The following is a 12742-nucleotide window of genomic DNA, read 5'->3' as shown; positions in this document are numbered from 1 at the left end:
TTTTACTTTAGAGAGAGAGGGAGAGAGAGAGAGATTGAGAACCTTAAGCAGGCTCCACGCTCATCACAGAGCTCCACACGGGGCTTGATCCCACAATCCATGAATCATGACCTGAGCTGAAATCAAGAGTTGGCTGCTCCACCGACTGAGCCCGCCAGGCTCCCCAAAGACATTTTCAAAAAATGACACTTCTTTTGGGGTGCCTGGCTGGTTCAGTCGGTGGAGCACATGACTCTTGACTCAGGGTCCTAAGTTCAAGCCCCCACGTTGGATGTAGAGATTACTTAAAAATAAAATCTTTTAAAAACATAAAAAATAGGGTGCTTGGGTGGTCCAGCTGGTTAAGCGTCCGACTTCGGCTCAGGTCATGATCTCACCGTTTGTGGGATGGAGCCCGGTGTCGGGCTCTGTGCTGACAGCTCAGAGCCTGGAGCCTGCTTGGACTTCTGTGTCTCCTTCTCTCTCTGCCCCTCCCCTGCTTGCATTCTGCCTCTCTCAAAAAGAAACATTAAAAACATATTTTTTTTTAATTTTTTTTAACATTTTTATTTATTTTTGAGACAGAGAGAGACAGAGCATGAATGCAGGAGGGGCAGAGAGAGAAGGAGACACAGAATCAGAAGCAGGCTCCAGGCTCTGAGCCATCAGCCCAGAGCCCGACGCGGGGCTCGAACTCACGGACCGTGAGATCGTGACCTGAGCTGAAGTCGGACGCTCAACCGACTGAGCCACCCAGGCGCCCCAAAAACATATTTTTTAAAAACATAAAACATAAAAAATAAAAATGTCGGGACGCCTGGGTGGTTCAGCTGGTTAAACATCTGACTCTCGATTTTGGCTCAGGCCATGATCTCACAGTTCGTGAGTTCAAGCCCCAGGTCAAGCTCCTCTTCAGGCTCTGCGCTGACAGTCCCTCTCTCTCTGTTCCTCCTCCACTTGTGCTCAATCTCTCTGTCTCCCCAAAATAAATAAATAAGCTTAAAAAAACTTTTTAAATGTCTTCAATTGAAGTTTTATTCAAAATAGAGAGACAGTGTTTGGAGCCTCTCCAACCCCGATCTGTACTTCACCTCTCCTGCCTTTCATCTCAGCCTTCCCTTGCTGCCCCCACACTGTTCTGACCATCCTCACAGCCCCCCATCTGAAGAATGGCCCGGCGCCCCATACTTCTGACCCTTTGGGACCAGCTTCCCTCTTTGAAACTTAACTAGTCTTGCACCTGCTTATCTTTGGGATCCTCAACCAACTAACCTGATGACTTCATTTAAACCGAGGTGCTAATGAATGATAGTGGCTGAATGTGAGTCTACTCCTGGAGATAACAATTGATTTCAGCAGCACCTTATTCTGAAGAGTAAGTCATATGTTTCAGGCATGTGTCCCAGCCATCGGGGGAAGATATTTTAAGCAGGGGGATTTCCTCAAACCCCTCAAATTACACCATGTAGACAGCTGCCTATCCCACATGATCTGGCCAACTCCTTGGCATCCAACTATCAGCACTCAGGGGACACTAAGAGGAAACAGGTCTGTTCCTCTTCTTAACAGAGCTTGGAAGCAGTGACTGGACTATTTATGTCACTTAAAGGAAAAGGGCATTTACTCTGGAACCGACCCAGAAAGCACACATTCTGTGGGCTTAGAGGTAAACTTCTCTACCTAATCTCTGGGGATGGCTGAATGACTAGTGCCTAGATTCACCAAAATGAGTGAGCTGGGTCATGCAAACACTGAGAAAGGACTGGTAATAGACAGTTAAGTTTCACAGGTAAAAAGATCCTAGACATTGATCAGAATTTATGTGAGCTCACATATAAAGAACATTGAGCCTAATAATAAAAATAGTTGACTTTTATCAGGTGTTAACTATATTAACTGTACTTGCACACTTGAAAAGATCTAACCCTCTGGTATTGAGGAAAATGGCGGTCATTATCCCCAATTCAGATAAGGAAACCGAGGCAAAGATAGGCTAAGCAACTACCCCACAGTCCAATGGGAAATGAGATCAGAAGCCAAGTCTTTGAACTCCCAAGTTCATGGTTGGAACAGAAATTTAACAGCCTTTCATGTTTCTGAGTCAAGAATCTTTTTTTTAATGTTTATTTATTTATGAGACAGAGAGAGACAGAGCATGAGTGGGGAGAGGGGCAGAGACACACACACACACACACACACACACACACACACACACACAGAATCTGAAGCAGGCTCCAGGCTCTGAGCTGTCTGCAGAGAGCCCGACGCGGGGCTTGAACTCACAAACTGCGAGACCGTGACCTGAGCTGAAGCCTTTCTACGTGCCAAGAACAGTGCTAAGTGCCTTATAAACACTTTCCCCACTCCCGACCCAAGCACTCCATGAGACAGGTCCTGTCATGACCCCAGTGTTACAGATGAGGAAACTAAGACCCAACTATTCTGAGGTCTTCTCATAATTGCCTGTCTTTTTTTTCCCTATGATGTGAGGAGACGGTAAGGGCAGGATAGAACTTGCTGTCCCCAGAGTGAGACTTGCCTTTTCCCCTCTCTCTTTGCTTACACACCGCCTCTCTCCATTTGGGCTCGTTTCTTCGCAAACGTTTAATAAACACCTCTCACATAGTCAAACACTGAATCTACAGTGACTGGAGTTAGGACATAGTGTGCAAAGAAAGTTATGATACCCTCTAAATCCGATCTCCAGGGTCAAGGATCTTCAGAGAGGAGGTAGCACCTGATGTGGGTTTTGAAACATAAATAGGAAGACAGGAATCAACCAGTCAAAGGACAGGATAGGGAAATTCAAATTTCAGCAAGAAGGAACAGCATGTGTCAACACCTAGAGTCACGAATTTGCATGAGAGGAAAAAACCCCACCGTATCCCTGTAAGTAGGGTCCAAAATTTTACAAGCCTAAAACAGAGGTAAAGGTTGCATTACAAGGTTAAAGAAAAATGGTTATTTTTCAGTTGGATCTGTGCTGTCACAAAAAGCACACAAAGTAAGGGTGGTGAAACTCATTGTGTACACGACCGATTGCTGATTGAAGCGAAGTACAAAGGGTCCTGAGACAGTCATTTCCAGTCACCCCCTAAAACGCTCCACCCAGGGGCGCTTGGCGGCTCCATCAGTTAAGTGTCCGACTTCAGCTCAGGTCGTGATCTCGCGGTTCGTGGGTTCGAGCCCTGCATCGGGCTCCGTGCTGATGGCTCAGAGCCTGGAGCCTGCTTCGGATCCTGGGTCTCCCTCTCTCTCTGCCCCTCCCCCATCCGCACTCTGTCTCTCAAGAATAAAGACATGTTAGAAATAAAAAATAAAATAAAATGAAACACTCCACCCAAAGAGCTCTTTAGTCTGCCCCTAATTTTTACAAAGCAGTAGAGTGCTTGGGAGAGGGTTAATTGTCTCATCTGACATTCAAATCATCACAGGCTTTTTACACCCAACAGAGGTCTCCAACTCATGACCCCAAGAGCAAGAGTGGTGTGATCTTCTGCCTGAGCCAGCTGGGTGCCCCACATTATCACAAACTTCTACCTTGCTGCAGAGTATGGGCCCTGGGATGTAACAGAAGTAGAGGCAAATCCAATTGTACAGGTAACCAACCATAGGGGATCACAGGGTTGTGTGTGCTGTTCTGTATGAATTTTATCTGAAGGGTGATTGAAAGCCACAGAAGGATTTTGAACAGACCCAGCTCAAGTGCCTCCTTCTGTAAAAGCATTACCTGGCCACCATGCTTGGTGGGGAATTCCTTTAACCCATGTGGTTTGTAGCATTTGGTCTCCTCTCCCCTTAGGGGCAACACCCTGTATTATATTTTTGTTACATGTTATCCATACATATAATATGTGCTCCAAATATATTTGTTGTTGAAGGAGAGAGGCAAAAGCAGAGGAATCCTTTGCGTTTTTCTGATTGCACAGTTCAGTCCATCGGAATCCAGTTCACAATGTGGACGAACTATTGAAGTTGTACACAGAGACAAAAGAAAACATTTAATGTGTTTATAAATATGAATGTGAATTACACAACCATACGTATTCAAGTGAAGCCTTTACTGTTTTATTTGCTCAATTGTATTGAATCCCAAAGTGCTTGGGACCATCGGACACAAAGCGAGTATATATGCCATCAGTATAATGTTAATCATGGATGGAATTGATTGATCAAGTTAATCTATTTTGTAAAATAAGTGAACGGGCTAAGATACCTTACTGGGGCTAATTCCACTGTCAAAATCCCAGTTACATACAGGCCTTACACTTGCAAGTCTATGTATCTCACTTGAGGAAGGGAGCTTAGATTCTACAGAAAGCAAACCAGATGGCAGAAAGACCCTCGCTCCCCTTCAGGCCACTGCTCCTCCAAGTATGAGCTCTGAGCCTCCAACAGCAGCACCCGGAGAATCGTTCAGAAATGCGGAAATGCAAATAATCAGGCCCCACCCCAGCAAAGCCAACGGAATCAGAGATTCTGGTGGGGGGGTGGGCAGGCCTGGCAATCAGTTTGAAAAGCCCTCCAGGTGATTCTGATGCAGGAAGCTCAAGTTTCTCAGACCCGCTGCTTCGAGTTAGTTACTCTGGCTGGCTGCCCTCTTCGAGGAAAGGTGGAGATGGGGAGTGCGGGAACCTACTCCTGGCTCTTCAGGGATCCTTATTATCTATTGGTTTGCTTTGCCATTACCCTAATACAGATGGAACGTAAGACCCATTAGACAAAACATGAACCAGACCTGTTCCACAGAACTGTGATGTCAGTTTTCCTTGGCTTTGCCTTTGGTCATTAAAAAAAAAAAAAAAAAAAAAAAAGTATTGCTTCATGAGCCACACTGGACTCTGAACTTTTCCCTTTTCTAGTAAAAGTACAAATTTCAGCTGCAGTTCTGGACCAACAACATCTTTCTACAGAAGTTGCTGTCTTCTAAGCTTTGCAGAGTTCCAGAGATAAGATAAATAATTTACCAAATGTAGGTTTCTGATTACTCACTCTATTAGCATTTAGAGCAGAGAGCTCCGGCCCCTGGGGAGTTTGATTCGTTCAGATGCAGCCCATCTGCTTTTGTTTTTTTGTGGGGTGTTTTTTTTGGGGGGGGGAGAGGGGGTGGGGTTGTCTGGAAAAGCCAGGGAGCTCCCAGCATCCCACACATACTTTAGGGATGAACTGCCTAAATCTTAAGGGTTTTACTGGAAATTCTGGGGAGTGCTATTTTCTTATTTAAAAAAAAAAAACAAAAAAAACAGCTGCTGAGACTCTTTCTTCCTCCCTGTACCCTCTTTTTTTTATGCCGAGTAAAAACAAAACTCCACAATTCATTCTCATTTATTATACGAAATAAGATAGCTGAAAGGGTATTTTCAATCTTGTGCAATTTATTTATCCTAAATTTATGCTGCACACTACAAGAGTAATTTCAGGGAATTTTATAGAGGGGGCGGCAGTAGAGTTTCTCCTAAATCAAGTGACTGTTCGGGGGGTTGAGGGTGGGGGGGAAGGAACAGCCTGTTACAACAAAGTATCATTCCTCACTCACACAATTTCTATAGTATAGCAGCAATATCAGTAGCGATAGACGTAATAGGTTTGCACCTGTAGTTATTCCGTGGTCTCTTTCCTATATGGTAAATACACATCGTTATTATTTTATACAATTTTTAAGAATAAGCTAGGGTACAGAAGAAACAGCCAAAATTGCTGATTCCGTGGATCGTCTATTGCAAAAGCAGAGGAAAAATTTGAGGCAAACCCAAGAAGCAATGTGTTGGATATGTAACACATGCTCTTTGGGTTCCCTTCAGGATAACTGGATCAGCTTTGAAGCTACTTCATCCCTTTGAAAAGTACTGCAGTGTGTGTCGGGACGGTATTGCATAGTGGTGAGAGGGTCTTATTCTGGTAATCTCTCACAACTAGAAATTGCATTTGGTCTCCCATGGAAGGGAAGACTGTATTTTCAAGGACTGTCTTAATACCAAATCAAGGTTGCATTATCCTGCTTCCTCTGGTGAACACCCAGTGTTTAAGGAAAACAATGACCTGATGACATCTTACCACAAACCTATTGTTTTTTTTGTTTGTTGTTAAAAGTTTATTTACTTATTGTGAGAGGGAGAGAGAGGCAGCGGGAGAAGGAGAGGGGCAGGGAGAGAGGGAGAGAGAGAATCCCCAGCAGGCTCCGCACCACCGGCTCAGAACCCAACACAGGGCTCCAACCCACGGAACAGTCAGATCATGACCTGAGTTGAAACGGAGTCAGACGCTTAACCCGCTGAGCCACCCAGGTGCCCCAAACCTGACTCTTGTTGTCCTGTCAGTGATTTAATAAAAAGTTGATTGTCTCCCGATACCAAGTGGTACTGAAAATCCTCTGCCTGGAAATGGAAATCGTGGGGTTGGTTTGGGGAGTGCGCCTAGCAGAGCAATTAGCTCTGGAACAAAAACAATACATTACATCGGGGATACCCCTAGAAGGTAAAGTAAGGACACAAAAGGAATTCCTTGTGCTTCACAGCTCTGGGTTGGAAGCAATTAAAAAGTGAAAGGTGTAAAAATGGTACTCGCTACCTATTTTGTGTTTCTCTGGGAGATTAACCTACTTTCTTGGCTCATTTTCTTCTTCCTACGTCAATTGGTGTAAAAGCTGCGGTGGCCGGCAGCCTCAGACGACTCTATCTGCCTCTATCGGTATAGTTCAGGGTCTCTCCAGGACACACAGAATAATTCACCTCTATTTCCTTTGCTTTCTGCCCACAGCAGGTGAAACGGCTGTCCCAAGCGTAGACACATTCTCCCTTGTCATGAGAAGGTGCCAAGCCAAGGATGGTGAGTTAATAGTTGGAGCGTGTCCTCCTCCTCTCTTTTCCTGTCTAATGACATATCCAAGGGGCTGGAGCAGTAAATCTGAGAAAAGCAGGATGTAAGTACACACACGCGCACACACAGACACACACACACACTCGCGAGAGAACTCGGACCCGGCCCCTTGCTCTGCACTTCAGCTTGCCGTATGCTGCATTTCAGAAGGTTTCATGGGGCTCCTGCAACATTTTTTTGGTTGGTTGGATGGCTGAATGAAACACAACCTTCCCTGCAGACATCAAAGCATGTCTCCAGCATAGCAAACTCTCCATCCAGCCTTTCGTCTCTCCGGCTACATTCCAATTTAACCGGGGCTGCCTTGCATGATAATCAGGCCTAATTACCGCTTTATCCCTTGATTGTTGTGCTGAGTTTTGGAACTGCAGAGTTCTTTTCTCAGTTGGGTCCTGCCTCTTCCCGCACTCTCCCTCCTATTATTTAGCATACCCATCCGAGAGTTCTCAGATTTAGCCTTCGTAATTAGCAAACAGTCGAAAAGGGCAAGATTGTGCCTTTGGGATCTCATCGCTGTGTCCACTTAGTAAACCTGAATTCCTTTCACCACTGTGGGAAGACCTCGCCGTGTACAGGATATTCTGAATACCTCAGGAACTTTAAGAGATTTATTACCAGGTTAAAGAGTAAAACAGGCCCTGAGATGATATCCTCATTCCCCAGAGCTATTTTCCTACCTTTGCTCTTACCGCGCACACACACAAACACAAAATCATTTACAAAATGTTGAAACCAAAAGGAAAGAGATGTAAACAAGGACTTTTGGAAACTCTCCACCAGTTATTTCCCTTGGTAAGATGCATTGGGATGCCTTAATTTCTCTAACTGAAGAAGACATCACAGGCAAAAACATTGAAAAAATGGGGGGTCGGATAATCCCGTTTACCTCCATCTGAAACCATCCAGGTAGATGATAATTTAGGTTTTAACATTTATTTATTTTTGAGACAGAGAGAGAGAGAGCATGAACAGGGGAGGGTCAGAGGAAGAGGGAGACATAGAATCCGAAACAGGCTCCAGGCTCTGAGCTGTCAGCACGGAGCCCGACGCGGGGCTCGAACCCACAGACTGCGAGATCATGACCTGAGCCGAAGCCGGACGCTTAACCGACTGAGCCACCCAGGTGCCCCGGAAGTTCTTTTTAATGTACTATTGTACACATTATCTGAGTGCCTGTATGTGCCCCGCACAGTGGCAGATACTGGGGACTCCAAGACAGTATGACATAACTCTTGCCCTCAAGAACAAGCTGAGGTTTAAAAGACTGCAAGCATGGGGCGCCTGGGTGGCTCAGTCGGTTAAGCGGCCGACTTCGGCTCAGGTCATGATCTCACGGTCCGTGGGTTCGAGCCCCGCGTCGGGCTCCGTGCTGACAGCTCGGAGCCTGGAGCCTGTTTCGGATTCTGTGTCTCCCTCTCTCTGACCCTCCCGCGTTCATGCTCTGTCTCTTTCTGTCTCAAAAATAAATAAACGATAAAAAATAAATAAATAAAAGACTGCAAGCAGGGGCACCTGGCTGACTTAGCAGGTAGAGTATATGACTCTTGACCTTGCGGTCAGGGTCGTGAGTTTGAGTCCCATGTTGGGCGTAGAGTTTATTTAAAAGCAAACAAATAAATAAATAGACAAGCAAACAAACTGAGATGACTGGGAAGGTCGAGATGCAAACAAACATTCTTCAAAAATACTATCCGAGTGAAACAAAATTGACCTTGAGTTGATGATTTTGAAACATGATGGCTCATTATTGCTATTTTGGCTATGTTTTGTGTTTGAAATTTTCCATAATAAGAAGTTGAAGAGGGGCGCCTGGGTGGCTCAGTCGATTAAGCATCCGACTCCTGATATTGGCTTAGGTCGTGATCTCACGGTTCGTGGGGTCAAGCCCTGCATCGCGCTCTTGTGCTGATGGCACAGAGCCTGCTTAGGATTCTCTCTCGCCTCTCTCCCTGCCCTTCCCTCACTTGCCATCCATCCTTCTCTCTCTCTCTTTCCCTCTCTCAAAATAAATAAACATTTAAAAAAAAATTTTTTTTAAGTTGAAGAAACGAATGTAATCTGGGAACCATAATCTGTAGAACCACCTGGAGGAAACTGGCTGAAATGCAGATTCTCTGGCCCCGCCCCATTCCTAGTCACTGTTTGTTGATGGGGTTCAGGAATCTGCATTTTGAATAAACTCCTCATGCAAATCGGATGCCTACTGAAACTTGAGTTCCTTGGCAGGGGAGACAGCAAGAGGAGGCGTAAGAAAGAAGAAAAACCATTTAGCAGAGAAGAAAAACTTCCCTGGAAACCACTTAATGAGTCTGGACAATTTCAGAACTAGAAAGAGGACCTTAGAGATCCTGAGTCTAGGCCAGAGCATCTCAAATTGTCACGTGCCTGGGAATCACCTGGGGATCTCGTTCAAACGAAGTAGGTTGGGGTGGGACCTGAGAGTCTGCGTTTCTAGCCAGCTCCCAGGTGCAGCCTTGGATTAGTACTTCACAGATAAGGAAACCGAGACTCAGAGAGTAATACTTGCTCCTAGCTGCAGGCATCAGGCGCATCCCTTTGTGCTGCCGAGCCCGTGTAGGAGCCCGTTACCAGCGGGATACCGGCAGCACGCTGCCTTATTTCAGGACTGCAAACATGGGCCAGTGCTGGAGCTGAGCTACAGTACAGATTTCTCCTCAGCACCATAGGGGTGATCTGAGGAGCCGCCATGTGGCTGTTCTGCCACAGTCTGTTGTTAGGTCTTATCATCATTACTGCAACTCCCAGGTCAGACTCTTGAATTCTTCTTGCGATTCCATGAGACTCCTTGGGTAATAATTAGATCTACTAGAATGCATGACCCAACGCCTGTGCCTAGATTTTAACATAGTTTCGGTGCAATGCTAGTGCATTGAGCGAGTTAGCTATCCTGAGTCGCAAAGACAATGTGGTTTAGAATCTATTAAATATACTCCGTTGTATCAGGACTGGGGAGCATTCTCTGACCCAGGAATCCTGTTTCACACCGTGGCTGGTAAACTGAGAAACCTGATTATCCCAGACCTGGTACAGATTCAAATATCTTTCCCACCCTCCCTGAAGGACGGGTAAGATAGTTTATCATCCTTAAGGAAAAGAGATGCTTGGGGGGTACTTCCTAACCTTTGAGGTTGAGGTCAGAGAGGCTGTCCCTGCCCTCTGTTTCCCTGTCTGTGACAACTGAGGACAGGGCCGCTAAAGAACGGAGCTTAGGGCATGTTTTATAATCACTGATTTCTGGGTAAGGAAGAACTAGCATAGGATATTTGGACTCAAGAAATTCCTTAACAAAAATGTTACCAGAACCTCCCTCCCCAGACAGACAGACACACACACACACACACACACACACACACACACCCATTCTCTGCCTATCCCCTCAAATAAAGCGTCTTTTCCTCTGGCCTCCAAACAATTTCTGTTGGAAGGAAATGTGTCTGGGTTAGAACAGTCTGTGATCTTTCTCAAAGACAGGAGCCTGTCCTCTTGAAACATCACATGTAACATTTGTATCTTTTCCCCCTGGTCCAATGACACATTTTCCCTAAGCCTTCTTATCTAGAAACGCCGAGGGGACAGATGAATGGTAGGCACCAGTCCTGACAGTCCCAATCAGAGCGAAGTTTGAAAGCTTCCCTTAGGATCAGAGTCCAGGGAAAAGTTAATTTTTGGTTCCAGGCATGTGGACTTAGGTTTTTGTGGGGGTGAAGAGCGAGGGCTTGGAATGAATAAACTCTTGGAGGGGGAGGGGCGGTGCTGGGGCCCTGGGGTGGGGAGCGGAGCGGGGCCTCCCTGGAGCCCCGAGCCTTTAGTAATCTGCTTTGTGAATGGAGCTAAAGGGGGAGGGGGATGGACATACTTGGAATTCCTTTATCTGGGTGGGCTCCTTCTCTAAGGACTTTCAGGATGTGGGAAATGGGAGATCAAAGAGGCTGCATTTCCAGCCTATCAGGTTACAGGGTGTTAAATGGAGAGGGAAAGAAGTGGGGGGGGGGGGGGAGAGGGGGCCTGGGGAAGGCCGCTTCCAGGGGGGCCAGGGAAACCCAGTTTGGGAACTGGCTGGGGCGAGTGAGAAAGAAAGAGAGCCGGGGCGTGCTGAACACGTTTCACATCACCTCAGAGCTGTGGAATTTCCTCTCTTCTGGGGGGAGGCCTGTGAAGATGCAGTTGGTTTAAGGTTAGTCGGTGATGCATAATAGCCCAGAGGCGTCTGATTGAGGGTGTTACTAAGTGACCGGTGTTTACAAGCAGAGATTCGGTGGTGGGGAAGGGAGGTGGGAGCCGAGGCCGTCTTCGGTCTGGGTCGGTAAGCAAATGCTGTGTGACCCGAGAGGGGAGTCCATGTATGGGGTTTTTATTTGCGTCTAACCCCGGTGGTATGCAGAGCCTGGACTGCGGGCTCCGGAGGGGGGCAAGAGGAATGGGAAGGTCGTTAGAAAAGGCGGGAGAACCTCCTACGTGGGTGAGGGATCCGGGGCCCTGCGGCCACGAGCCGGGCTCTGCTTTGGCTCTCGGGCGTCCCCGGGGCGGTCCCTTGCAGCTCGGTTTCTGGGCTAGTCTAGCCACGTGCTCCACGCCACCCAGCTGTCGCTGCCTCGCTTTCCGAGGCCTTACCTCCCAAGAGTTGGGCTTATTTCTTAAATCCTCCCCAGGCCGGTGTCCCTCCTTGTTGAAAGAGAGCACCCACCCCAAACCTTCCACCCCAGTGTGAAGGTGTGCAAGGCAGGGTAGGTGGTTACCGAGGCCAGGGACACCTCTTTCAGGGAAGAATCGAGAAAGCGGAGGACCGTCGGATCAAGTGCCAGTCGAGACAGGCAGGAAGGACAAGGGGGTGGGAACCCGGAAGCAAGCAATTTGGAAAGCGCGTTTAGAGAAAAAGAATATTTATGAAAGCCTGCTACCAGCCTTAATCAGGCAACGTATTGTTCTGATACTGCGGCCAGTAGAAAGTTATTAGATGGCCTATAAATCACCCTGTACTACAGATGACAAAAATATTGCATGTTTGGGAAGAATTAGGATATAATAAAATACACTTGTCACAAACCAAGCTTCATTTAATCTTTTTTTTTTCTCTTGTTTCAGAAAGCTGTTTAGGATTTTGCAGCCTACTGGGGTCACCGTTTTCAGACATCTATTAGTGCCATATTGTAGTCGCATGAGAGGCTCAGTTAATAAAGATTTCTGGGGGCGCCTGGGTGGCGCAGTCGGTTAAGCGTCCGACTTCAGCCAGGTCACGATCTCGCGGTCCGGGAGTTCGAGCCCCGCGTCAGGCTCTGGGCTGATGATGGCTCGGAGCCTGGAGCCTGTTTCCGATTCTGTGTCTCCCTCTCTCTCTCTCTGCCCCTCCCCCGTTCATGCTCTGTCTCTCTCTGTCCCAAAAATAAATAAACGTTGAAAAAAATAAATTAAAAAAAAAAAAATAAATAAAGATTTCTGGTTGATAGACTGCTAAGAGCCAGCAGGCTTGGGCACTATCTTTTTTGAACTGCTACTGAGCTATAGAACACTACACTCAGTCCATTTTTTTTATCATTTTACAAACCGAACACACATTCTCCCTCTTTTCCAAACACCTCCCCCAACAGTTTTGGAAAATAAATATGGTGTTTCTTCCTCTGTGTTACCTGCTCTCTGTAGCCTTGACCCTTGCCAGACCAAACTGAGCTTCCCTAATCTATACTGTTCCTTTTTTTTTTTTTTTAAGAATTAAAAAATTTTTTCTTTAATGTTTTATTTACTTTTGAGAGAGAGAGAGAGAGAGAGAGACAGAGAGAGAGACAGAGCACGAGTGGGGGAGGGGCAGGGAGAGAGGAAGACGCAGAATCCAAAAAAGGCTCTAGGCCCTGAGCTGTCCGCACAGAGCCTG

At 46.5% G+C, this 12742-nt stretch overlaps 1 long non-coding RNA gene across 1 annotated transcript; it reads left to right on the top strand.

Annotated features, from left to right (window-relative positions):
• The first annotated feature begins 3456 nt into the window (after positions 1-3456).
• On the top strand, positions 3457-12129 carry LOC125166638 (uncharacterized). The gene is made up of 3 exons (XR_007152475.1): positions 3457-3579; positions 6736-6804; positions 11959-12129. It is a non-coding gene; the product is annotated as an uncharacterized LOC125166638 (long non-coding RNA).
• Positions 12130-12742: the final 613 nt, after the last annotated feature.

This window comes from Prionailurus viverrinus, chromosome B2 (genome assembly GCF_022837055.1).
Source record: "Prionailurus viverrinus isolate Anna chromosome B2, UM_Priviv_1.0, whole genome shotgun sequence".
Taxonomy (NCBI): domain Eukaryota; kingdom Metazoa; phylum Chordata; class Mammalia; order Carnivora; family Felidae; genus Prionailurus; species Prionailurus viverrinus.
The sequence above is the reverse complement of the archived record's forward strand: the minus strand, read 5'-3'. Positions and strand labels throughout refer to the sequence as shown.